Here is a 25,553-nt window from a genome sequence, read left to right as displayed (position 1 = left end):
GCAGTGAGCAGGGCTTTCTCTTTGTTGTGGTGCTTGGGCTTCTCATTGTTTTGGCTTCTCTTGTTGCGGTCCACAGGCTCTAGACCTGTGGGCTCAGAGGTTGCCACTTGCCAGCCCTAAAGTGTGGGCAGTTTCAGCGCATGGCCTTAGTTGCCCCAAGGCATGTGGGATCTTCCCCAACCAAGGATCGAACCCGTGTTCCCTGCATTGGCAGGGCGGTGCCAGCTAATAGTGCCACCATCTGCCATGGACGGCAAGTATCCCCTTTAAGACTGAAAACAGGTCATTAGTGCCTTTAAATCCAGTCAGACTAGAGAACCAATTTAAAAAACTCATCTTAATATTCTATTCCTCAGGAGCCATTCTCAATTTTATCAGTCTGTATCTGAATCAAACCACCGGTTTACAGGAAATGAAGGGTTAGAGGAAAATATTTAGGAACACTGTGAGAATCCAACCAGCCATATTCAGAATGTCAGAAATTCTGCAGGACAAATGAGATGGTTTCTTCAATAAATGGTGTAAAAAAAGGTGGGTGGGGGGAGGAACTACAATAGATTAATGGGACGTAAGAAGAGTGTATTGTGTCGGTTTCTTTGTATCTTGATTCAAATTAGCCAAATAGAAATAAAGATTTTTAAGATAATCTGGAAAATTTGAACACAGACTGGGTATTGAATGATACTAAGGAATTACTTTTTTTAAAAAAAAATTATTTATTTTCACTTGGACTGCTTTACAATGTTGTTTTGGTTTCTCCCATACATCAGTATGAATCAGTCATAGGTATACATGTCCCCTCCCTCTTGAACCTCCCTCCCACCTCCCATCCCATCCCACCCCTCTAGGTGGTCACAGAGCACTGGTTTGAGCTCCTTGTGTTATAGAGCAAATTCCCACTGGCTATCTGTTTTCCATATGGTAATGTATGTACTTCAGTGCTACTCTCTCAATTCACCCCAGAGCTGAATTCGTCCCAGGGGCACTTTCTCCTGCCCCTGCTGTGCCTGTGAGTCTGTTCTCTATGTCTGAGTCTCTATTCCTGCCCTGCAAACAGATTCCTCAGTACCATTTTTCTAGATCCCATATATATGCATTAATATATGATATTTGTTTTTCCTCTTTCCGACTTACTTCACTCTGTATAACAGGCTCTAGATTCATCCATCTGATTAGAACTGACTAAGATTTGTTCCTTTTAGTGGCTGAGTGATGTATATATCACAAATTCGATTGTATGTACCCACAACTTCTTTATCCATTCATCTGCTGATGTACATCTAGGTTCCTTCCGTGTCCTGGCTATTGTAAACAATGCTGCAATGAACACTGGGGTACATGTGTCTTTTTCAATTATGGTTTTCTCATGGTATATGCCCAGCAGTGGGATTGCTGGGTCATATGGTAGTTTTATTCCTATATATACTAAGGAATTACTTCTTTTATATATATATATATATTTTTTTTTTTTTGCAGGAATTACTTTCAATTGTATTAGGTGAGATGATGGAATTGTGGCTCCACCAAAAAGAAAGTTCTTATCTGTTAGCTTTACATACTGAAATATTTATGGTTGTGATGGTATAATGCAAAGACAAGATTTGTTTTGAAATACTCTTAAGAAAAGGTGTGTGATAGGGCTGGGTATATAAACAAGTTTGATGAACTCTTGATAGTGATTAGAGCTGGATGCTGAGTACTTAGAAGGTTAATAGTATTATTCTCTTTGTTTTGAATTCTGCTTGAAACTTTCCACAAAACATTTAGATAACAATATTGAATTAAACTAAATTGTTTCTGTTTCTTGTGAAGGTTCTGATCCTAACATGGGCTCACTTGTTGTTAAAAAATAAAAAACATTATTAGCAAGTGAGGGACGTTAGCAATTTACTAACTCCAAACCACAACTTTCTCCTCCATGTGATCAGAAGGCTTGGAAAAATATTTAAAGGAAAACAGTTTATTTACTCTGTTGATTCAGTGTAGTTTCATGCGAAAAATAATCTTCAGGACAAAAAGTGGTCCGTGTCCCACCTTGAGAAGCTCTGGTATTATAAAGTGAACCCAGGACTCAGGGCAGGAGGCCTGGGATCTCATTCTCACTCAGTGCTGTCTCACAGAAAGTTCCCTTGCCTTGGGTTCTTTCTCTGTAAAATGGGAGAAATCAGGCTAAAAGATCTCAAGGATCCCTCCAGTTATGTCATGCTGTGATTTAGTAAATGATCAACGTGTCTAACAACTCATTTAGTCATTCAACAACCTATTTGTTTAACACCTGCTATTGATGGTGCTTATGCTGGGATGCCCGGAGAAGGCAATGGAAACCCACTCCAGAACTCTTGCCTGGAAAATCCCATGGACGGAGGAGCCTGGTAGGCTGCATGCAGTCCATGGGGTTGCTAAGAGTCGATGTGACTGAGCAACTTCAGTTTCACTTTTCACTTTCATGCATTGGGGAAAGAAATGGCAGCCCTCTCCAGTGTTCTTGCCTGGAGAATCCCAGGGACAGGGGAGCCTGGTGGGCTGCCGTCTATGGGGTCGCACAGAGTTGGACACGACTGAAGCGACTTAGCAGCAGCAGCTGGGATGCGCCTAGACATAGTCTGTGCCTTCATAAAGCTTAGAGTCTAGCTGAAATCGGCTATTTCCAAGAGAATGTCATTTATTCTGAAAAATAGACAGTGGGGTATTGTCACATTTTGGAAGGAGCCTGACCATTTTCTCCCAGGTTTCCTATCTATTCAAATCCTAACTCTTCCTCCCCAAACTGCCTGCATTTCAGAACAACTGTTGCCTCTGGGAACCAAGAGATGCAATCCTCTGAGTGCCTAGGTAGGGGGGTGTTCTTATCCTGAAGCAGAGTCTTCCCTCCCCACATGGGGGCTGAGAGTGGGAAGAGGGATGGGCCAGGGGAAAACTTGGGTGCAATAAAATAGAGAAAGGGTCAGTGAAGGCAGAGGGACAAAAGGTACCAGCCCACTGCTTCCCTTACCTCACTGCAAGTGCTAAATAAAGATACCACACTTTCTCATTCCTCTGCAGGGAGATAACATAAAGAAATGTCACTACATGACTTTTAAACTAACCCCATCAATAGGAATCTGTCCAAAGAATTGTTTTAATCTTTCTACCTCAGTCTTCTCTGTGGATTAGGGATAAAGGTATCTATCCCCATAAAGCAATTAAGATCCAGGCAGATACTCCATGTAAAAGGCTTAGTACAATAACTGGAACATTTCACTACTTCTTGTCCACTCCATACATTCACCAGACCCAGAAACAACTCCCTAGCTTGCCTAGCCTTCCTGGAGTACAACTGTCTTTTGTTTATTTTACTTTATTTATTTTGGAGTATAACATTCTTGTTGATTATCTGTGACCCTTGCTCACAGTCTCCCTTTGGACCCAGAAAACCCACCTTTGGAACCCTGGTCATTCAATTTATGGCCCCTGGGTTGAATGACCCAAGCAGGTATGCTTGGAACACTCAAGAAACCAATCAAATTCTTTTCTATGAGTGTTCATTGGAATACTAATGACCATTAAGAACAGCCAGGAGGCTAGGACGGATCTGATCCTTTTTTTTTTTTCTAAAAGACTTTTCCAAATTCCCTTGGTAGACACACCCAGCCTTTGTCTCTATTAACACTAACCCCAGGCCGGTCTCATCACTTCATGGCAAATAGATGGGGGAAAAATGCACCACTGACTCAATGGAGGTGAATTTGAGCAGACTCCCGGAGATGGTAAAGGAACGGGAGGCCTGGCATGCTGCAGTCCAGGGGGTCGCAAAGAGTCAGACACAAATTAGAAACTGAACAACAACAGCAAGAGGCCATTTTCATGTGCCTTGCTTTAACGTGCCCTAGTCTCATCTTAAGAATAGATCATTTTACCCTTGGTTTTAAAGAGGCATGTCCCAGTACCTCCATAACAATCCTAAACCCTTGAAAATTTAGCATCCAGTGGTTTCCCATCTTCCAATGTAGTTAAGGCCAGACTTCTCAACTTTCGTTCAAGACTCTCCAACATATGACCTCAACATAGGCCATCATCTTTTATGCAACTTGTACTTAATTCATACTTTAGTGATTATTTTCTGTAGACTGCTCACCTACTTTCTTTCTTTTTCCCAAGTTCAACAAATGCTTATTGGACTTGAGACAAAACCTTTCCCTTTCTGTATGATCTGTTAGAAATTTCAGATGCCTGCAGGCATATGTTAAGATTTGGTTAAATAGCCCAGTTTAACACAAGAGGGAGGGATGGAGCCTTACTGAACTGGAAAGTATCTGGTCTACAAAAGACATTCAAATTTGAAATGCTATGAACAAAGTAGTCACCAAACAAAACACATCTGTTGGCCTAGGACCTTCAGAAAATCATTGCTATCAATTCTTTAATAATACATCCCCAATTCCAAATGAAATTATACACAGACTTTCAATATATTAACAAATAACAGTAGTGTTTTATCAGTGTAAGTTTATTTTCTGATTTTAAACATTATCTTGGGAATTTCCTAGAAGTCCAGTAGTTAGGACTCTGGACTTTCACAGCCAAGGGCCCAGGTTCAATCCCTGGTCAAAGAACTAAGATCTGCAACCTTCTCAGTGGCTTGGCCAAAATAAATAAATAGCTAAATAAACATTGTCTTATCTGTTTGTGAAAGCCAGTCAACATGAAGAGCAGGCACTGATGATCACAAGAACTTAAAACTAGGATTTAGGTTTCAATCATTGACTTCAATCAGCCTCATGGCCGATTCATTGAATAATATATTTTTTATGCCATAATATTGAGAGAATATCAATTTATAGATACATAGTTGAAAATGGGCACAGTTTTTAAACAGCTCACTTTGAAACACAGAATATTTTGCAGTTAAACAGAGAATAACTCTTGAGAATCCCTTGAACAGCAAGGCGATCAAACCAGTCAATCCTAAAGGAAATCAACCCTGAATATTTACTGGAAGCACTGAAGCTGAAGCTCCAATATTTTGGACACCTGATTCAAAGAGCCAACTTACCAGTAAAGATCCTAATGCTGGGAAAGATAGAGGGCAGGAGGAAAAGGGGGTGACGGAGGACGAATGTTTGGATGGCATCACTGACTCAATGGACATGAGTCTGAGCAAACTCCAGGAGATAGTGAAGGACAGGGAAGCCTAACATACTGTGGTCCGTGGGGTCACAAAGAATCAGACACAACTTAGCAACTGAAAAACAAACAGAGGATAAAGGAGAGGCTTGATTCCAAAGTCTACACACACACACAAAAACTTAAGTTGATAGCTAATCCCTGATATTTTGTAGACTTCTCTTTCTCAGAAAGAGAAACACTGATTTTTAACTGCATGTGTGATGAACAGACTTTTAAAAACTGAATTTCCTCAAATTCTTTGCAGATAGATGTGGTCATATAACTAAGTTCTGGCCTAACAACATACATAGTAGTGTCATATGCAATTTTGAGGAAATATCTTGCTGACAGAATGCAATTGGGGTGGGTGGAGCTTAAGCAGCCACTTTGGAACACGACATTTAAAGCCCATGTAGAGTGTGGCAGAGCAGCAAAATAGAGTGAATCATGAAGCTGTGGAGTCCTATCCCAAGGAGAGAGGTGCGAGGCCTTGCACCAAGGCCATTGAAGTGGAGACCATAACCAAGGTTACCTCTGTAACCTTGTAACCCTTTGTAACTGTTGCCAAAAGCCCCCTTGATCATCACCAGCAAGCTTCCTGACCCCAAATTGGGCAAAAATGCCCACCTTGGTACTTACCCTATAGCACCCTAACCTAATGCCACCCTTCCAGCAGGAATTATCTATGTCTTGAGACTATGAAAATTGGCTGCTAACCTGCAGCTCAGAGGTTAAAGCATCTGCCTGCAAAGCGGGAGACCTGGGTTTGATCCCTGGGTCAGGAAGATCCCCTGGAGAAGGAAATGGCAACCCACTCCAGTATTCTTGCTTGGAGAATCCCATGGACGGAGGAGCCTGGTGGGCTACAGTCCACGGGATCGCAAAGAGTCAGACACAACTGAGTGACTTAAATTTCACTTTTTCAACCCGCGAAAGGGCTTTCCAGGTGGCGTTAGTGGTAAAGAACCTGCCTGCCAATGCAGGAGACATAAGAGACGTGGGTTCGATCCCTGGGTCAGGAAGATCTCCTAGAGGAGGGCATGGCAACCCACTCCAGTATTCTTGCCTGAAGAATCCTGTGGACAGAGGAACCTGGTGGGCTACAGTTCATAGGGTCACAAAGAGTCAGAGGGGACTGAAGTGACTGAGCATGCAACCTATGAAAAAAGCCTCAGCTGCCTCTTGAGCCAGCCCTCTGTTCTAACAGCATCCTGTTGGCTCTCCCTGGCCTGTCAGGAGATCAGCCTGCTGCATTTGCAGCACCCTCATTATCTCTGCTCCCTGCCCTTAATAAACTCACTCCCATCTGAAATACTGTGTGTCTGGAAATTCTTTTCCAGCCCACACTCAGGATGCCCTGACAGAAGCCAGAACTCCAGCCCTTGATAACTTGCCTCCAAATTTTGTTTGTTTGAGGGCAGAACATATTTCTGTGTTATTTAAGGCATTGCTATTTTTTCATTTGGTTTTTGATACTTACAGCTGAAACTGTGATACAGAAAATTAAACTGATGATGGTCTTGAATGGGTTAAAATTTGTTACCTAACACTTATAAGTGTGCCTGTTGTTCCTTAAGATGTTCAAGTGAGCCTAATATCTAAAACAGTTGATGGGTAGCAGAATATGCTGCTCCAAAATATGAAGGATGATTCTCAAATTTTGGTCTCGAACCCTCTTATTGCCTTAAAAATTATTGTGAGGGAGTTTCCTGGTGGCCTAGTAGTTAGGACTTTGGGCTGTCACTGCCGTGGCCCAGGTTCAGTCCCTGATGGGGAACTGAGATCCCACAAGATGTGTGGCATGGCCAAAAAAAAAAAAATTGTTGTGACTTTGAATAAATGTTTTATTTAGTTGCATTTGTCAATATTCACTGTGTTAGAAATGAACACTAAGACTTTTTTAAAGAACAAGAATATACAAACACACATCCCGTTAAGTATCAGAGCAAAACAACATCTGGAGCCAACACATCACGTAACGTCTGGAAAACTCCCCTGGATCCTTGGGAGAGAATGATAGTGAAAGAGGCAAATAACATCTTAGTGTATTATGAACATATAGTTTGGAACTTGTGGACCCTTAAAGGGACCCCTGGAACCCTGGGGCCACACTTTGAGAACCACTGATCTAAAATATGAAATTTTAATCAAATATTTGGGGAGGCGGGACATACCTTCAGTGATTTAAGAATCTCAGAACAGGATGATGCCCAAGATTCAGCAGTAGATAGTTGATGGGATTTTGGGGGGCTACCAGCACCCATTTTCCATTCTTTGGGCACCATACCTTGATTTCCCTCTTGGGCAATGACATCCTCTCCTGCATTCTCAGTCCAGCTTAGAGAAAGGATGTGACTAGGCTAATTCCTAGCAGTTGGGCAGTAAGAATGAGGAGAGGAGAGAATTTGATGGGGACTGGACCGGTTTAATTGCTTAAGTTACTTAGTGTTCCAGGCTCCATGATAATATTGACTGTTTCACGGAGGAGCATGAGGTGGAAGGCAGGTCTATAGCAAAGGATCTGGTGTTTTCCTCCTGGGCTGGGCTAGGAGTGGACGTGAGATCCAGAGTGGAAGCAGCCTCTTGAAGATCACACTGGGAGGCCCATGTGAACACGAAGCCAGCATGAGAGAGACAGAGAGCCATCCTGGGACATTGGTCTGAGTCCCTAAGCCAGCCCAGGGCAGCCTCCCCTATCTGTCTGCTCTTCTGCTCAATCTGAAGACCCTCTGTTTTGCTCAGGGAGCTCTCTGCCCACGTCCAGCCAACACACCAAGCTTCCTAGACCTCCTTACAGTGAAGAGAGAGGCCAGGTGACCCAGGGCTGGTCAATGACTTGTAGGCCGGTCTGTGCGCGGAAGGTTCTGGGGAAACTTGTGATTGGAAGGAGCCTTTGTTCTTTATCCCTGTCTTCTCAGATTGCAGGCATGAGAGATGAGAAGGGGAGCAGCCGGGGAGCAAGAGGTACCAGGAAGGCTGCCAGAGGGAACGGGTTGCTTTACAGACTGAGATGAATGTGTTAGGATACAAATGTCTGTGACACACAGCAGCCTGCAGTCCCTACATGGTAGACAGCCCTGCTCCTGGCCTTTTGGCTCACAGGGGCCTGTCAAGTCCCTTTGGGGCTTATGCCGCTTTGGCTTGGGGGCTCTGTCACTTTCAGGAGAAAAAGTCAGATTTCTGGCTCTGAGGAGATCTTGTGTTTACTCAAGTGGGTGGCTAACCTCTTCTCACATCTCTGAGACAACGTGAGCCCCAGTCACAGCTTTAAGACAAGAGCAGATGATGTTTGTTACGTGGCAGAGGAGAATCATCCTGTGGTTTCACAGAAACAGTGAGCAGGAGGGTGAGAGAGGAAGAAGGTCCCGGGAGAGGGCAAAGGGCAGCCTGAAGGAGAGCAGAAAACGTGTCCTGGCTTTGGAAAAGAACTGAAACGGCGTCTGGGGCCACTGTCTGGGTCATGCACATAGTTCTGATGACTCTACAGTCAAGCTATGTAGGGGAGGCTCCTCCAACTTTTAGCAAACTGCAGTTGGCCCTCACACTCCTGAGACGTGAAGGACTGCATTCTTTGGGGGGCTGGGCCTCTCTGTTCTGGACTTTTCCTCTTTCCTGGGGAGGGTCAGGGCGAAGTCGGAGGGAGAACAAGAGACTTCATGTGAGCACGTGCCAACTTTACAGTCTGAATCGAAGTCCTGATTCTGTACCAAATTGCTGGGGATCTTGAGCACTGTATTTCATTTCTTGAGACTCAGCTTCTTCCTGTGAAAAATGATCGTTGTTAGAGTCATCTCTTAGAGCTGTTGCAAGGATTAGATGAGCCGGCAAGATGTAACATGAAAGTCTTAAATGAGTGACCACTAGGGGAATCGCCTAGAGAGTACAGGGACCCCTGAGTACTCTTGCTACTACCTTTGCAGCTTCTTATGAATCTGTGATGATTTCAAAGTTAAAAGTTCTAAAAAAAATTCTTCTTTTTCTCATGCGTAGGAAGAAAGAGACAAAAATTTACATGGCCAGGTGCAGGGTTTTGTATTTTCCTAGCAGTCGAGCAGTAGGAGTGAGAAGATGAGAGAATTTGAAGGGGACAGGAATGGATTAGCTAATTAGATTAATTAACTAGATCCTTTATAATGCTCTTAGAGATATAAAAGTAAAGATTATAGAGCTTTTAAATGACTGGTGATGGTGGGACTTTGTTTTCTTGGATCGTGGCTCTGCCCAGACTAGGCTGCTCGAAGCTTTGGAATTTTCCAGGGTTATGCTCTCACAGAGGCAGGTCAGCTATGTTGATCCCCTTTCATTGCTCCAGATCCACCACCCTCGCAACAGGCTGCCCAGCCGTCCCAAACCCCACAACATTCCTCTCAGAAATGTGGTCAGAATCAGGAAATAATACCTTGGCCCCTGGGTCTTTCTAGAACCTTCTCTAAGATACCAAGTCTTTCAGGCCCATGACCTCACCCCTTCCCTCCTGTGTCTCTGGAATGGATTAAAAGCCTCTGGTGCCAGAGGAGATTATATTAGCAAGTAATGTACTTAGCTCAGAGACTGGCACATAGAAAGTGTACATTAAATTCAAGCTATCACAGTTCATGGAAAGCATCAGGACAAGTCAGTATGTGCCCAGCCCTGCTATCAAGTTGCTGATGACTTTCAATAAGTCTCTCAGCCTCTCTGGATCAGCTCTTCCTTCTCTGATATAATGAAAGAGCTGAACCAAAAAATAGGTCCCTCTACTCTAAAGATCTCTGAAACTCTTGGCGGAAAGTCTGAGCCATTCCCTGCTAAGAAGCTGTCCTGGCTTTGAAACACTGAGGTATCAATGCCTCAGTAAACTACACCTCATCTAGGGAACTCCCAGCCCAAGAGGGAAGGCTACTGAATGACAGAGAGCTTTTCAAGATATTTGGCCAGGGCCATGCTGACTCAGAAGAAACAAACAGTACAATTCTCAGTCCTGAAGGTAACAAGAAGTGCCCTGCCAGTCCCCAGAGAGAAAGCCCGCTGTTAGCTCATGGAACGGGGCAGGGCTTTCATTGAATTCTAGAATGTCAGTGCTGGAAAATCTCTTAGGGAGTTTCTGGTTCAGGGGTTTTTAAGCCATGTTCTGTGGGTGCTTCTCCAGTTCCACAAACTGTTAATATTCATCTCCTTTTGTATACTTCAAGCTGTATTTAAAACTGTGACTGAAAAACAATGAAGACACCAATATTGGTCACCCATAACTTTAAACACATCAGAAATGAAAATTCATTAGTATGTTGTGGCAGAGTCCACTGATATTGTCCCCTAAACCTACCCTTCCTTCTTCTCTTTGTTGTGGAAACTGCAGTTGGTGTGGGTGGGGCGGGGGCAGGGGGTGGTCCCTGGCCACCAAAGTTAAACACTTCATTTCCCAGCCTTCCTTGTAGCTAGGTAAGGCCATGTAATGATGTTTTCGTTAGTGGGATATAAGTAATGGTTGTGAGCGCTACTTCTGGGTGTTTTTTTAAAGTGAGGGTCTATGCTCTTCTTCTTCCCTTTTCTCGCTGGCTGTGGTGTGGACATGATGTTGAAGCTCAGTTGGCTACCTTGGACTTAGAAATCTCATGCTGAAGATGATGGGCAAAAACAGAGAAAAAAAAAAAAAAAGATCTTGGGTCTTTGATGATCATTTACCTGCCTGTTTGTGGCTCAGATGGTAAAGAATCTGCCTGTAATGCAGGAGATCTGGATTCCATCCCTGGATTGGGAAGATCCCTTGGAGAAGGGAATGACAACCCACTCCAATATTCTTGTCTGGAGAATCCCATGGGCAGAGGAGCCTGGCAGGCTACAGTTCATGGGGTTGCAAAGAGTCAGCCATGATGGTCATTTAGTTCTAACTTGATTGTATTGAGTTCCTGGACTGTTTCTCTCCAGACTTCATTTATATGGAAGAGTTATAAACCTCTGTCATTTTTAAAGTGGTCACTTAGTCATGTCCAACTATGGGACCCCATGGACTGTAGCCTGCAAGGCTCCTCTGTCCATGGGATTTTCCAGACAAGAGTACTGGAGTGGGTTGCCATTTCCTTCTCCAGGGGATCTTCCCGACCCAGGGATTGAACCTGGGTCTACCTGCATTATAGGCAGATACTTTACCCTGTCATATTTAAGCCAATTTTATTTTCTTATTGTTGTTTTTTATTTTTTGGTGCTCGGCTTGTGGGATCTTAGTTCCCCAACTAGGGATTGAACCCAGGTCCTTGGCAATAAAAGCAAAGAGTCCTAACCATTGGACTGCCAGGAAATTCCCAAGCCACTTTTATTTTGGAGTTAGTGCTTATTTATTCTCTAAGTCATGTCCAACTCTTTTGTGACCCCATGGACTGTAGCCTGCAGGCTCCTCTGTCCATGGGATTTCCCAGGTAAGAATATTGGAGTGGGTTGCCATTTCCTTCTCCAAGGAAACTGCCAGTTGTAACTATCACTCAGGTCAGGAAATAGAATTTTGCAGTCATACGGAAGAACTCCATATGATCTGACTCAATCACAGCAACCTCTTTGCTCCTAAAAGCACAATATCCTTAAGATGTTATGGAAAAATCCAAATGAACTTTCAGGCCAACCCAATATACAGGATAAAGTTTAAGACTTTGTTTGTACAAAGTCTTCCTCTGGTCAAAAGTTAGAAAATAACGGAAATAGTGTGACCACCTCGTTTTACAGAGGGAGAACATGAAGTTCAGAGAGGGGAAAGGACTTCCTAATATCAATCAGCAAATTAGTGGCAGAGAAAACTAAGACTTTCCCTGACACCTTAGCATTTCATTTTCTAATTCTTTCTAGGGGAAGGGACCCTCGATACAAGGTATCAGCCTTACCTAGTTACTCAAATATAGGAAAGATTTGCAAATATAGACTCTTTAGTATAGGGCATTTCATCCTTGACCAGCACCTAACCTGGCTCTTTCCACTCAGATCTTAGGGCAGAAAGGCTGCCAGTGGTTCTCCCCAGATGGCTTTGCATTTTAACCTTGAAGGATGCATCAGCAAAGGTGGAGTCATAGACACAGAGTCATGTAATGGGGATGCTAATTGGATGAAGTGATCTCAGTATTTCTCAGAACCCAGCATAGGGCATCTCTCCCAGGGTTCTGTGTGCACCCACCCCGATACACAAAGGTCCTCAGAGAGCACTGTGGTTAAGTGTATTGCTGAGTCTCTAGGACCAATAGAATTCAGATGTAGGCTGGAGCAAACCTGACCTCTTCCGTCATATTCAGTCAAATGTTGTGACCTGCATGGGGCTACTCCCAAGTCAGAATTCCAGGGAATCCCTTGTGCTCATGAAAGTCAATTATGTTACACTGTGAAAAGTGCCCATTGTACTTTCATGTAGGACCTGACAGCATCTCATATTGGCCAGACTCCACAGTCCTCTCTCTCCTAGATTTTTGGATGTTTAAGGATAGGCTTATTGGCTTTTGCCTTATCCTATGGGTTAAAATTAGCAATCAACATTTAGTAAAGATGTTATTATATATTCCGTGATTGGGGGTAGGGTTGTGTTCTGAGGACTCCAAGTTTTGGAAACAGCACAATCTCTCCTTTTGGAAAACCCATGAAGTATGGTATTTGTATATTGAAGGCTCTGTGAATCCCCAGACTAGAGAATTTTGCTTGATTTTGACTGACCTAGCATTTCCCAAACTTTTTTGACTTTTGGCTCTTGTGTTTCACTAACACCATGGTAAATGATGCCAAGCCCCTTTGAGGGATAAAGGATGCATTAATACACATGGACCACATATACAACATGGCTAGAAATGCACCCTTCTGGCCCATGTAGCTCATCTTTCTGGAAAAGTACAGAATTATTCCATATTCTGTAAAAACCCATTCCTAACAAATCCAAAAAGCCGTTGTGGAACTGACCTCAACCTGCCTAGTCTGGAGTGGGTTCCCACTGGCTTGTCCTCAACGCCTGGCACCTGGCTTGTTGTACCAAGATCCCTGGCCAGCCGGCAGCCACCCAGTGTGTGTCTGGGCTTGTTTTTCCTTCCTCTCCCTGCTCTTTTTAGAACACGGCTGAATGGCTCCAGTCTCCCGGCCCTTTTCCCAGCCAACACTGGACCCCTCCAAGTCTGGCCAGCTCCTCTCCCACCCGCCTTGATAAACACCAGCTCCAAGCTGGGAACCACAGCGCCGGGCTGTTTTCCTCCCTCCTGCCCCCTCCCCCACCCCACCCCCCAGGAAGCCTTCCCTTTGCCTAGGCTTCCTTCCTGGGGCCTTGGCTGCCCACCCATTTTTAACTCATCAGCCCAGTCACCTGAAGAAAAAGAGACTTGCAGGAGACCCAAAATGAAAGAGTCTTTAATCCTGTGGCTTTTGGAGTTTTGTTTTTAGCAGGAAAACCTTATTTTCAAAACAAATTATTGTGAAGAATTTACCAGTTTATAGAACAGGTAAATAAGGACATTTATGGCAGGCTTGTTTATTCCGGCAAAACACTGCAAAGAAATGAAATGGCCATTGGGAGGGGATGGGTTTAATAAAATTATGGTGAAGTCATTCAATGGAATATTATGCAGCCCCCTAACAACATGAGGCAGTTCCCAATGATAATAACAAAAGTGCTAGGAAAATCCTTCCTCCATGCGGAAAATGTTTGGTTGATAATTTAACTTGGGGCCAGAAATGAAGATAACCGTGCACATTGCTATAATGGACCAATTCCTATTCAAACTTGTCTGATATTTTTATGGTACTTAAATACGACAACCAAACATCCCAGTTCACCCAGAACTGAGGGGTTTCCCAGGACACAGGACGTTAGTGGTAAAACTAAAAAAATCTCAGGTAAGGAGATGAAGTTGTTCTCCTATACTTAGCAAGTTAACACTGTTTTAGAAAGAATAAGATCATTACTAATTTTAGCCCCCAGTATATTCACAAATAAAATTGAAACAATATTTGTATTATAAATAGAAGGGCAAAACTATGTGGATTAATATGAAATGTGGAATCATTGTAAGATGCTGTGAAATGAAAAAAAAAAAAAAAAAACAAAAGCCAAAATACAGAACATTGTGCTAAGTATGTTCCCATTTTATATGTTTTCTCTCTTGTTTTTCCTAAAGTTCAGGGTCAGAGAGCAGTAAAGGATTTATCTGTATAATATAAAAATGAAGTTTATGACTTCTTATCTATTTGTGTACCCCATTGTAAGAAAATGGCTGGACTGATTCTTACCAAGTTTTGAGAATATATTTGGGAGGGTCTGACTTAAAATATAGGCTTCCCAGGTGACTTAAAATACAGGTTGCTTGGCATATGAAATCTTCATTCTAGGGGTCCTTGGTGGTTTGGTGGTCGTCACTAAATCGTGTCCAACTCTTGTGACCCCATAGACTGTAGCCCACCAGGCTCCTCTGTCAATGGGATTCTCCAGGCAAGAATACTGGAATGGGTTGCCATGCCCTTCTCCAGGGGATCTTCTGACCCAAGTATTGAACCTGTATCTCCTGCATTGCAGGTGGTCTCCTGCACTGCAGGCAGATTCTTTACCAACTGAGCCACCAGGGAAGCCCCAGGGGTCCTTGGGAGGGTATGTCATAGAGATAAGCAGTCATTCTCCAGAGAAGCTGACTCTGGTTAACAAGGGAGGCCCACAAAGTCACCAATTGGAAAAGATGCACCAGATGGGCTGGGGTCCACTGACACAGAAAGAAAAGTGGTTTCCAGTCAATGTCCAAAGTACAAAGTCACAAGGTAGACTCTCCAAATGGAAGGCCTTGGTGTGCAGGCTGCTTCCCATATGGGGAATGGATCAGATGTCCATGCACGTAAGGATGGTTGTTCCCAGTGGAGTTACTCTTTTGGATCTTAAAGCTTGCGTTTGCAGACTATTCCTGAAAGATGCTTATGAAATTGGTGACTTAGTGTCCCCAAGGAAGAGAACCACAGATCTAAGATGACTGGATGTTCATTTTTCATTGTATATCCTGTTGAACTGTTGGCAGTGTTTTCCATGTTTATATATCATCTTTTTTCTTTTAATTTATGAGCTATTACAAGCACACAAAGAAAGTTTAGAGAATATTAAGTTAACATCTTTGTATGTACCTGCTGGCTTTAACAAATCTTAATGTTTTGCCGTATATGGTTGTATAGAAAAATTTATAGTTTGCTTCCTGTGTCTTTCTCCTTTACTGTCACACAGAACGCTTTTCTTTTTTTTTGCCAATTTATGTTTGAAATGCAATTAATTTACAATGTTGTGTTAGTTTCAAGTGCACAGCAAAGTGATTCAGTTATATAGATATATATTTTCTTTTCCAGGTTCTTTTCCACTATAGGTTATTATAAGATATTGAGTATACTTCCCCGAGCTATACAGTCAGTCCTTGTTGTTTACCTATTTTTTTTCTATGTTCAGTGGTTTGCATCTGCTAATCCCAAACTCCCAGTCCCTCACTCCTGCACCTACCCTCACCCTTGGCAACCACAAATCTGTTGTATATATCTGTGATTATGTTTCTATTTCATAGATATATTCATTTGATATTGTTCATTTTATTCACACATATTGTTCATTTTAGATTCCACATGTAGGTGATAGCATATGGTATTTGTCTTACTATTTCTGATTTTGCTCAGTGTGATAATCTCTTGGTTCATCTATGCTGCTGCAAATGGCATTGTTTCATTTCTTTTCATGGCTGAGTAATTTTCTGTTGTGTATATATACATACCACATCTTCTTCATCCATTCATCTGTCTATAGACATTTAGATTGTTTGAATGTGTCTTGGCTGTGAATTGTGAATAATACTGCTATGAACATAAGGGAACATGTATCTTTTTGAATTATAGTTTTGCCTGGGTATATGCTCAGGAGTGGGATTGCTGAACCATATGGCAACTCTTGATTTTTTGAGGAACCGCCATACTTTCTCCATAGCTACACTCCCACCAACAGTGTAGGAGGGTTCCATTTTCTCCACACTCTCTCTAGCATTTGTATACTTTTTAAAAATAGTATTTATTTATAGCTGGCTGCATCAGATCTTTGTTTCTGCACACGGGCTATTCTCTAGTTGCCATGTACAGGTTTCTCATTGCATTGGGTTCTCTTGTGGAGCATGGGCTCTAGGGCTTCAGTAGTTGTGGTGCATGGACTCAGTTGCCCCATGGCGTGTGAGTTCTTAGTTCCGGGACCAAGGATTGAACCTGTGACCCCCACATTGGTAGGCAGATTCTTAACCACTAGACCACCAGGGAAGCCTATAGACTTAATGATGGCCAATCTGACTGGTGTGAGGTGGTTAATCTTAACAAATAAGAGGATCAGTCGTTTTTTTATTTTATTTTTTGTTTTCATAGTAGCATGTGGGAACTTAGTTCCCTAACTAGGGATTGAACCCATGCTTCCTGCAGTGTAAGCATGGAGTCTTAACCACTGGACCACCAGGGAAGTCCCAAGAGAATCAGTCTTGATAGAAAGGTGCTGGGGGCCTGGAACTTCACCATCTATTTCTCTTTCCCCTGAGGCACCTGTAGGAACCTTGGGTTTCCATAGAACACAGTTTGACATACTGATCTAGTCCATGGATTGATACAATTTCTCTGCAAAAGGCAAGATAGTAAACATTTTAGACTTTGTGGACAATCTCTGTTGCAACTATCCAACTCAGCCATTGTAGTGAAGAAGCAGCCCCAGATAGTACATCCAAGGTGAAAATGTATCCATGGAAACTATTTAGTGAAAGAAGCAGGTTACAAAACATCAGCACCAATAAAATTATTAAAATGCTTATTGAGGGCCTCCCTGGTGGCCCAGTGGTAAAGAATCCACTTGCCAATGCAGGGGACATGGGCTTCATCCCTGATCCAAGAAGATCCCACATGCTGCAGAGCAACTAAGCCTGAGCTCTGCAATTACTGAGCCTGTGCCCTAGAGCCCAGGACCCGCAACTGCTGAGCCCACAGCATCCTGGAGCCCATGCTCCGCAACAAGAGAAGCCACTGCAATGAGAAACCTGTGCACCGAAACTGGAGAGAAGCCCCTGCACAACTAGAGACAAGCCCACACAGCAACGAAGGCTCAGAACACCCCGCAATAAATAAAGAAAATCACTGAAAAAATGCTTATTGAGTGCCTACTACAAAGAAGGCACCATATTAAGTAATTTACATGGGTTATCTTGTTTAATTCTCAGTACGACCCTGAGATACAAAGGCAATGATCTCTGATTCACTAATGAGGATACAGTGACCTAGGTGGGTTAAATAATTTGCCAGTAAGATATGGAGCTGGGATTTAAACCCATGTAGTCTAATTCCAGACCCTGAGCTTTGAAACACTACAGTATATTGCCTTTTATGTTTACATATATATATATATATATATATATATGTTTATGGGGCTTCCCTGGTAGCTCACTGGTAAAGAATCTGCCAGCAATGCAGGAGATGCATCAGATGTGGGTTCGGTCCCTGGGTTGGAAGGATCCACTGGAGGAGGATTTGGAAACCCACTCCACTATTCTTGCCTGGAGAATCCCGTGGACTGAGGAGCCTGGTGGGCTACAGTCGCAAAGGGTTGGACATACTGAGCGACTGAGCATGCATGCACATAAATATTTACATAAGCACCAAAAAGGAGTAGAAAGAAATACACCAAAATGTTACACAGACTTTCTTCATCATGTAGAGATTATAATGCAGGCAGTGATTTATAAATAAAATGGTTTTAATTCTGTATCACCATCATAACTTAGATACTTCCATCATGAGGCAGTAGGAGTTTTTCTTTCTAAAGAGTTGTCCAGTTCTAACATTCTAGAATTCCTCAAGGCCTCTGCTACCTCTGGAGTTTGGTCTGAGGAAGAGGCAGAGGCAGGAGGTGATGGTGGAAGGGTCTGGGGAGCTGGAGGGCACCTGAAGCTCTTAGAGGTTCTGCGTTTCTCCCCCAGCCTCTAACCTTCCACCTCTCCTTCTAGCCCTTCCTACCATCTCAGTGGCTTTTCTGGCCTCTCTAATTGCTAGGAACACAGAGGGAACCACAGCTTCTGTTTAGACCAGAAAGAAAAAAAAAAAAAAGAGTTAGGTACCCGCAAGTGGCTGCTTAAGGGAGGATGGTTTCCAAACTGGACCCTGGGAGGGGCAGTGGCTGAGCAGGGGAGGGGTCAGGCCTGAGACGGGCAGCGGCCTGACCAGGTAGCCTCAGGCCTTTTATGGAGCCACAGGATTCAGAACACACTTCCCGAAATGTAAACTGGATTGGGGTGGGGGATCCACTCACCCATGTGCCGGGTGCCAGGAACCATATGAGGAGGCCTGGGAGCAGTAGGGGCCCAGGGCTGCTTGGCCCTCTTGTGTTTTCTCAGCTTCCACTATCAGCGAGGACTTCCCTGGACATTCAGTGGTTAAGACTCCATGCTTCCACTGTAGGGGGCACAGGTTCGATCCCTTGTCAGGGAACTAAGATCCTACATGCCCTGAGGTATAGCTAAAAAAAAAGCGGGGGGCATTAACAAGGAGGCTGGTGACCACGTGGTCTGATGACTCCAGCTGTATGCCCGAGGAAGAGCTGAGGGGGTGGGCCAGAGACGGGAGTAGGAATGGGTAAGGGAGTGTGTTCTGCCTCTGAGGCACCATCATGGGGAGGGGCTGGACTGATGCCTGAGTGTCATGATAAACCTAGCCTCCATTGTGAGAAGTGCCAGGGAGGTGCGTGTGGGCTCAACACCAGAATTTCCCCGCCGCCCAGAGCTGTCCGGAGTTGAGCCAGTTGCTTGTAGAGCTCTCTCTCAGGGCTGGTGTGCAGGCCAAGACTTGGGGCCCCACCGTCGGGGGGAGGCAGGGTGAGGGTGTGTGTGGACATTGGACTGGACAACCAGCCAGGTCTTCTTCCCCCAAACCCTGCAATGATGGTAACAGTAGCCAGGCTGAGCACCCGCTGTGTGCATGCCTCATCTCATTTCACTGTGAGAAAAAGGCATAGTTATTATTTTACAGATGAGAAAACTGAGATCCTGAGGACAGTTAAGCAACCTGCCCAAGCTCATGCCACTGGGAAACAGCCAGGCTGGCACTGAACCCATCTGTTGTCTGCAGAGCCTGCATTCTCATCTGAGATCCAGCTGGCTTCCAGCTGTCTGGGGATTTTTAGTCCTAAAAGGACTAGGATGCTAGGAATCCAGGATGAGCAGACCAGTGGGGGATAGCATCCTTGTTTCCGGAGGCTTTGATACTCTCTTTCAAAGTTTTGACCGGCAGTCATGAGATCTGCAGACCTTTCTCTTCTTGGGGAGCAGATAAGCTCCCCAAGCTCTCTCTCATCCACTTAAACTAAGTGACCACAGCCCCTAAAGACACGGAAATCTAAAAGCAGCTCTGCGGGACACTCCCCAGAAATTACAGGCTTGTGTTTTTGAAGAGACCATCCCTAATTAGAGAATGCCACGGAGAGGGCTGTGACCTGAACAACCACCGCTCTCCTCCCACTCAGCGCGAAGCTTGAGGGTCCATTTTTCCTTCTCATAGTCTGTAGGGTTGAAAGGACCCAGATCTGTAGATCTGCAAATTCTAGTTTGCAAACTTCAAATTGTATCATGGTGAAACATTTTGTTCAAAAGACTTGATTTGTGGAATGCCACCATCAGGCATTAGGCATTTTTATTTCAGTCTCAGAATCTTACATAAGCCACCTTATATAATCTCACAATAGCCAGCTGAGGTAGATATATCATGGTCCCCATTCTACAGATGAGGAAGTGAGTTGCACAGAAAAATCCGTTACTTTCCCCTCAAGGCCATGCAGTTAGTAAGTAGTGGAGGTAGAACTTGAACCCAGGTCTGTTCAAGTCCAGAGTGTGGCTCAATCCCTCTGGGCTGGAGGAGGGAGCTGGGTAGCTAAAACCGTATGTTAAGCTGCCTTGGTTTGGCATTTGCCTTGGTTTGATTCCTGTGCCCTGTGGAGCCATCGTGGAACCTGACCAGCAACAGAGAGTAGTTTAAAAAACTGGAAACAAGTCCAGGGTCCATCAACGGTTGCATGAATAATACTTTGTGGTATGGCTGTGCAATGGCATATTACTCAGTGATAGGAAGAAATAAACTACTGAGACCTCAATAACATGAGTGAATTTCAAAGTCACTGTGGTGAGTGGGAAAAAGCCAGATAGAAATGAGTCCATTCTGTATGACTGTATTTATATAAAAGTCTAGGAACTGAAAGCTGACTGATAGTGGCAGATAGCAGATCGGTGGTTGCTTTCGGGGTGGAGGGAGGGGTGGAAGGATCACCAAGGGTTCTGATGAGAGTTTCCCAGGTGAAAACATAACTCTCTTGATTGTGGTGATGGTTTCATGAACATTTCCATATATCCATTAATATTATATATAGGTTTAAGTTGTGTGCTGTTTATCAAATGAAGTTATACCTTGTTAAAGTTGTTAAAAAAAAATCAAAAACTTTACTTAACAGGAGGCACGGACAGGAGATGACTTGTTCAAGCTCGCTCAGAGTCAAGGGGTTCCCTCTGTGGACCCTCTGCTACCCTCTCCTATGTCCAGCCACTGGAATCTGCTGGGGCTCTGCCTCCAGCACCCTTCGACCTGTGTGGCTTCTCTCCAGCCCTGGGGATGTCAGCACTGGACAAGGTAAGGCTTTGGCTATGGAGGACACGGAGGGAAGGTGGACAGAGGCAAAGGTGAAGGGAGCCTGGAATAGTGAGCCCCAAGAGGGGATTCAGTCTGCTGTATTCACACAGGGACCTTTTACAATAATATAAACCTGCTAAAAGGATCAGACCAGGTAATTTCTGCCTCTGTAAGATTAACTCAAAGAATGCCTCCTACACATCTACCATATCTGAGTCTGTCCTGGTCCACTGTCTTACAGGGACTGGATAAAAATCAATGTCATATTATTAGAGAAATGCAAATCAAAACTACAATAAGGTATCACCTCATACCAGTCAAAATAGCCATCATCAAAAAGTCTACAAACAATAAATGCTGGAGAGGGTGGGTAGAAAAGGGAACCTTCTTGCACCGTTGGTGGGAATGTAAATTGATACAGCCACTATGGAAGATGGTATGGAGATTCCTTAAGAAACTAGGAATAAAACCACCTTATGACCCAGCAATCCCACTCCTACGCATATACCTCGAGGAATCCAAAATTGAAAAAGACACATGTACCCCAATGTTTATTGTAGTACTATTTACAATAGGTAGGACATGGAAGCAACCTAGATGTCCATTGACAGATGAATGGATAAAGAAGTTGTGGGGTATATACACAATGGACTATTACTCAGCCATAAAAAGGAACACATTTGAGTCAGATCTAATGAGGTGGATGAACCTAGAGACTATCATACAGAATGAAGTAAGTCAGAAAGAGAAAGATAAATATCATAAACTAACACATATATATGGAATCTAGAAAGATGATACAGATGAATTTATTTACAGGGCAGCAGTGGAGACACAGAGAACAGTCTTATGAACACTGGGAGACAGGAGGAGAGGGTGAGATGTATGGGAAGAGTAACATGAAAACTTACATTACCATATGTAAAATAGATGGCCAATGGGAATTTGCTGTTTGGCTCAGGGAACTCAAACAGGGGCTCTGTATTGACCTAGAGGGGTGGGACGGGAAGGGACAAGGGAGGGAGGTTCAAAAGGGAGGGGACATATGTACATCTATGACTCATTCATGCTAATGTTTGACAGAAAACAAAATTCTGTAAGGCAATTATCCTTCAATTAAAAGATAAATAAATTTTTAAAAAAATGAATGACATAAATATAAGGGCAGGATGCACAATAAACAGCCCCCAAATAGCAGCCATTCATTACATATCCATCAAATATCCCCACTGTGCCTGCTTTCTGCACTGAGGGAACAGATGTGTGGCCTGATCGTTGAGGACAGGAAAGACACGTGGATGAAAAGCTTTGCCTCAGCCCTGAAGCTAGGAGGATAAATGCTGGGAGGGCCAAGAGGAGAGATAAATTACTTCCAGTTGTGGAGGTTTCATGGAGGCTGTGGTATGCAAGGGAGGGAAAGGAATTTGTACGTGGAGACAGGCGGTGGTGGGGAGGCGGGCGAGATCATTCCATCTTGAGGTAGCGTGAACAAAAAGCAAGGCAGCTGGGAGATGCAGCTGGCTGCAGAGAGGGCTGGGAAGGCTGAGCAGGTGGGCTGGGGTCAGGCACTGGGGCGAGCACCAGAGTGACATGTGGATACATTTGCTCCCCTTCAACACACACACATACCCTGCTGTGGGATCTTATTGGCTCCAGCTGCTTGGGGCATTGAAGAGTGAAACCTAGGACCTCAGCTGGAAACCTGGATTCCAGCAGGGAGTGGTGGGGTGGAGAAAAATCAAAGGAAAGAAACTCCTCCAAGGACCACTCGCCCCAAGAGGCACCCGTGTCTCCATCCTTGGGCATTCCCAGTGGTCCAGCCAGCATCAACCAGGTCTCCTGGGAAGCTGTGAAAATGGAAAAACTCAAGTTTGCACTCCCAGATTCCACAGAAATGGTCTTCAACATCTCCATGGATGGTCAAAGCCAAAGAATAGTGCCATCTTGTGGCCAAGATACCTAGATACCGTGAAGGCTGGCAGAAGCCCTGTGCCCCTGAGGGACCACAAAGGCAGAAATGGCTGAGACTTGCTTTCGTACTTCATAACGGGGCCAGAGTTACACTAGCACAGGTTTAGGGCTGGCAGAGTCGTACTTAAGGCCTCTGAGGTGCCGATATTGTGTACTGTACCGATGAGGAAACTGCGTCTGGAAGAGAGGTGACTGGTCCAAGGTCACAGGTGGCCACAGGCAGACCCAGGTCTCATCTCAGGTCACTGATCAAAGCAGTGATGTGGTTCCCAAGACCTTTCAGTAGGAATGCCAGGTCAAAACTGCTCCCACAAGATGTCTTTTCCCCCCCTTTCTCTTAAAATCATGCAGTGAAGTTTCCAGTATCTAAATTCTGTGCGATGACCTCATCTCGCCCCAATGGCTCATGGGAGATGTGCTTATGTATTCCTGTGTTTCAAACATTCCTGTTTTAATTTCTAACCCACATAACCATAAACTCTTTGAGACACTCAGAAATTTTCAAGTGTTAAAGGGTCCTGAGATGAAACAGTTTGAGAGCTGCTGCTTGAAAGTATTTTTAAAAAGTAAATAAAGCTATACAAGTGAAAACATTCCCTTTGTTTTGATATAACTGAATCAACTCTGTAGGCACTAACTTTTAGGCTGACTGGGATTCTAATTGCCATCTCTGTAGATACTTGATTAATTAAATACACACCAAAAAAGTGTACGTGGATAGAGAATGTTCACTGAGTGATTTCTAACTGGCAAGCACTCTCTAAGTGATTTACACGAGTCATCCCATTTAATCCCCACAACCACCATTTGCAAGAGATGCTGTTACCACATTTTATGCCTGTGGACACCAAGAGATTATGTGGCCCAGCTGGGAGATGTGGAGCTTGGACTCTATCCCAGACAATCTCTCTCTTCCCATTATTCTGATACACAAGCACATCTTCCCATTATTATTCCCATTACCATACAATTTTACGTCCCTTAAATGCATTCACTTGACAGACAAAAGTTTTTCAATATACAGAGTCTAAGAAAGTAGTGAAAAGAAAGAGGATCACCAACCTAACCCAACACCTTCACTTATAGATGAGGAAAAGTGAGCCCAGAGAGGGCAAGTGATCTGCAAAAGCTCACACAGCCAAGGTTCAGAGTCCACTGGACCTGGGAGCTGTTAAGAACGCCAACCCAAGGAAGCACTGTCGTTATTTCCTTCACAGCAACACGAGAGCACCACAGCACAGCACAGCACGTAAGCAAGTGACAAGACCAGGCAAGACACAGTATCACCAGCAAAATCCCCTTGACTTTATTGCAGGGGAGCTACAGAGGAGCAGGGTAAATGAGGGTCTCCGCAGGAACTACCACTGCTGAGCGGGATTGCCAGGTCCTAGGTCTGTCTGGAAGGCAGGAGAGGATCAGCGTCCTGGAAGAAATGAGAAGTGAGGTGGAACACTGGCGCCATCTGCTGTGCACATGGAGACATTACAGAAGCAGTAAAGATTCACCAGGAGGCAGCTGCAGGGGGTGAAGTGGGAAGCCCAGGTGCCGAGTGGGACTGAACCCCATGTCCAGCCCTGCATGCCGCTCCTACAAGAACACCTTGACCTTGCTAAGCCGATCACTGCAGAGGCCCTCTTCTAGGGCTCTCCCAGGGCTGCTGGAGCACTTCCTCTGTCTTGTTTCAACTTATACTGGGATGGCAACAAAAAAAAAAGCCATGAGCAAACAAATTTGCTAAGAGCCAGATGATCAAGGAGACCTCATAAGTGATAAACATTCATCCTCTGGTTCCTGAACCTGGCTTCGAATCAGTCACTGGGGAGCCTCTTAAAACAGACTCAGAGACAGATGCTGCCTGGTGTGTGGGAGTAAAACTGGCTTGATCAGCAATTCTCACCCAGTGCTGTGCCTATGAACCCCCAGGAGCCTCTTCATGCTACACATCGTCACTGACAAGTGCAGACCGAACTCCATGATGCCTGAGTTTGCTGTGAGTACGGGGCTGGTGAGAGTGGGCCACGGATGAAATGATGGCAATGACTAATTAAGTGTTGGATCTGGGTGATGGGCATGTGGAGATTCATTTTACGACTCTACTCGCATAGTTTTGACACTTCCTATAATTAAAAAAAAAAGCTAAAATAGATAAATTAATGAAAACTACTATGAGAACTATCTAGCCATTGAAAGGAATGAAGTACTGATACATGCTAAGCTCAAGTGAATCCTGAAAACATTATGCTGAGTGAAAGAAGCCAGACACAAAAGGTCATGTAATGTTTCCTTTTATGGGAAACATCCAGAATAGGTGAGTCCAGAAGGGCAGAAAGCAGATTTGTGGTTGCCAGGGGATGGAGAGAGGAGGCAGTGGGGATTGAGTGTGAGCTTAAATGGGTACAGGGAGTCTTCCCAGTGTGACGAAGTTTTGAAATGAGAGTGGAGGTACAACAAGTGAACACACTATAAAGGCCCACGAGTGGTACATGTGACAATGGTTAGCTGAATGTTGTGTGAACTTCATCTCAATTTGAAAAGAAGAGCCTACTATGAGAAAAAACACACATTAAGCTATACATGGTTTACAACAGGCTGGTATTACTTTTATATATATATATATATATATAATTTTTTATATATTTTATAAAAATATATTGTATATTTTATAATTTATATTTTACAATATATTTAATAAAATAATAAAATATATAAGTATAATAAACTTTATAATAAAATATAAAATAATAAACATATAATTTTATATTTTATAATATTATATATTTTATAAAATATATATATATTTT

At 43.8% G+C, this 25,553-nt stretch overlaps 1 protein-coding gene and 1 long non-coding RNA gene across 4 annotated transcripts in view; one reads left to right on the top strand and one right to left on the bottom strand.

Annotated features, from left to right (window-relative positions):
* LOC122439672 overlaps positions 1 to 25,553 on the top strand; it is a 51,872-nt gene that overhangs the window by 9,471 nt on the left and 16,848 nt on the right. For both annotated transcript variants that reach the window (XR_006268959.1, XR_006268958.1), the window contains exon 2: positions 20,606 to 20,781. This is a non-coding gene — a long non-coding RNA (uncharacterized LOC122439672). The remainder of the gene's footprint in view (positions 1 to 20,605; positions 20,782 to 25,553) is intronic.
* ATOX1 (antioxidant 1 copper chaperone) overlaps positions 6,972 to 25,553 on the bottom strand; it is a 32,843-nt gene continuing 14,261 nt past the window's right edge. The window contains exon 4 of one of the 2 annotated variants that reach the window (XM_043464911.1): positions 6,972 to 8,907. The gene's annotated coding sequence lies outside the window, so the exon portion shown is untranslated. Of the gene's footprint in view, positions 8,908 to 24,035; positions 24,176 to 25,553 lie in introns of those variants that run through there. The other variant, XM_043464910.1, reaches the window with a different exon arrangement.

This window comes from Cervus canadensis, chromosome 4 (assembly GCF_019320065.1).
Source record: "Cervus canadensis isolate Bull #8, Minnesota chromosome 4, ASM1932006v1, whole genome shotgun sequence".
NCBI classification, from domain to species: Eukaryota; Metazoa; Chordata; class Mammalia; order Artiodactyla; family Cervidae; genus Cervus; species Cervus canadensis.
This window is presented reverse-complemented; position numbering and strand designations above follow the sequence as displayed.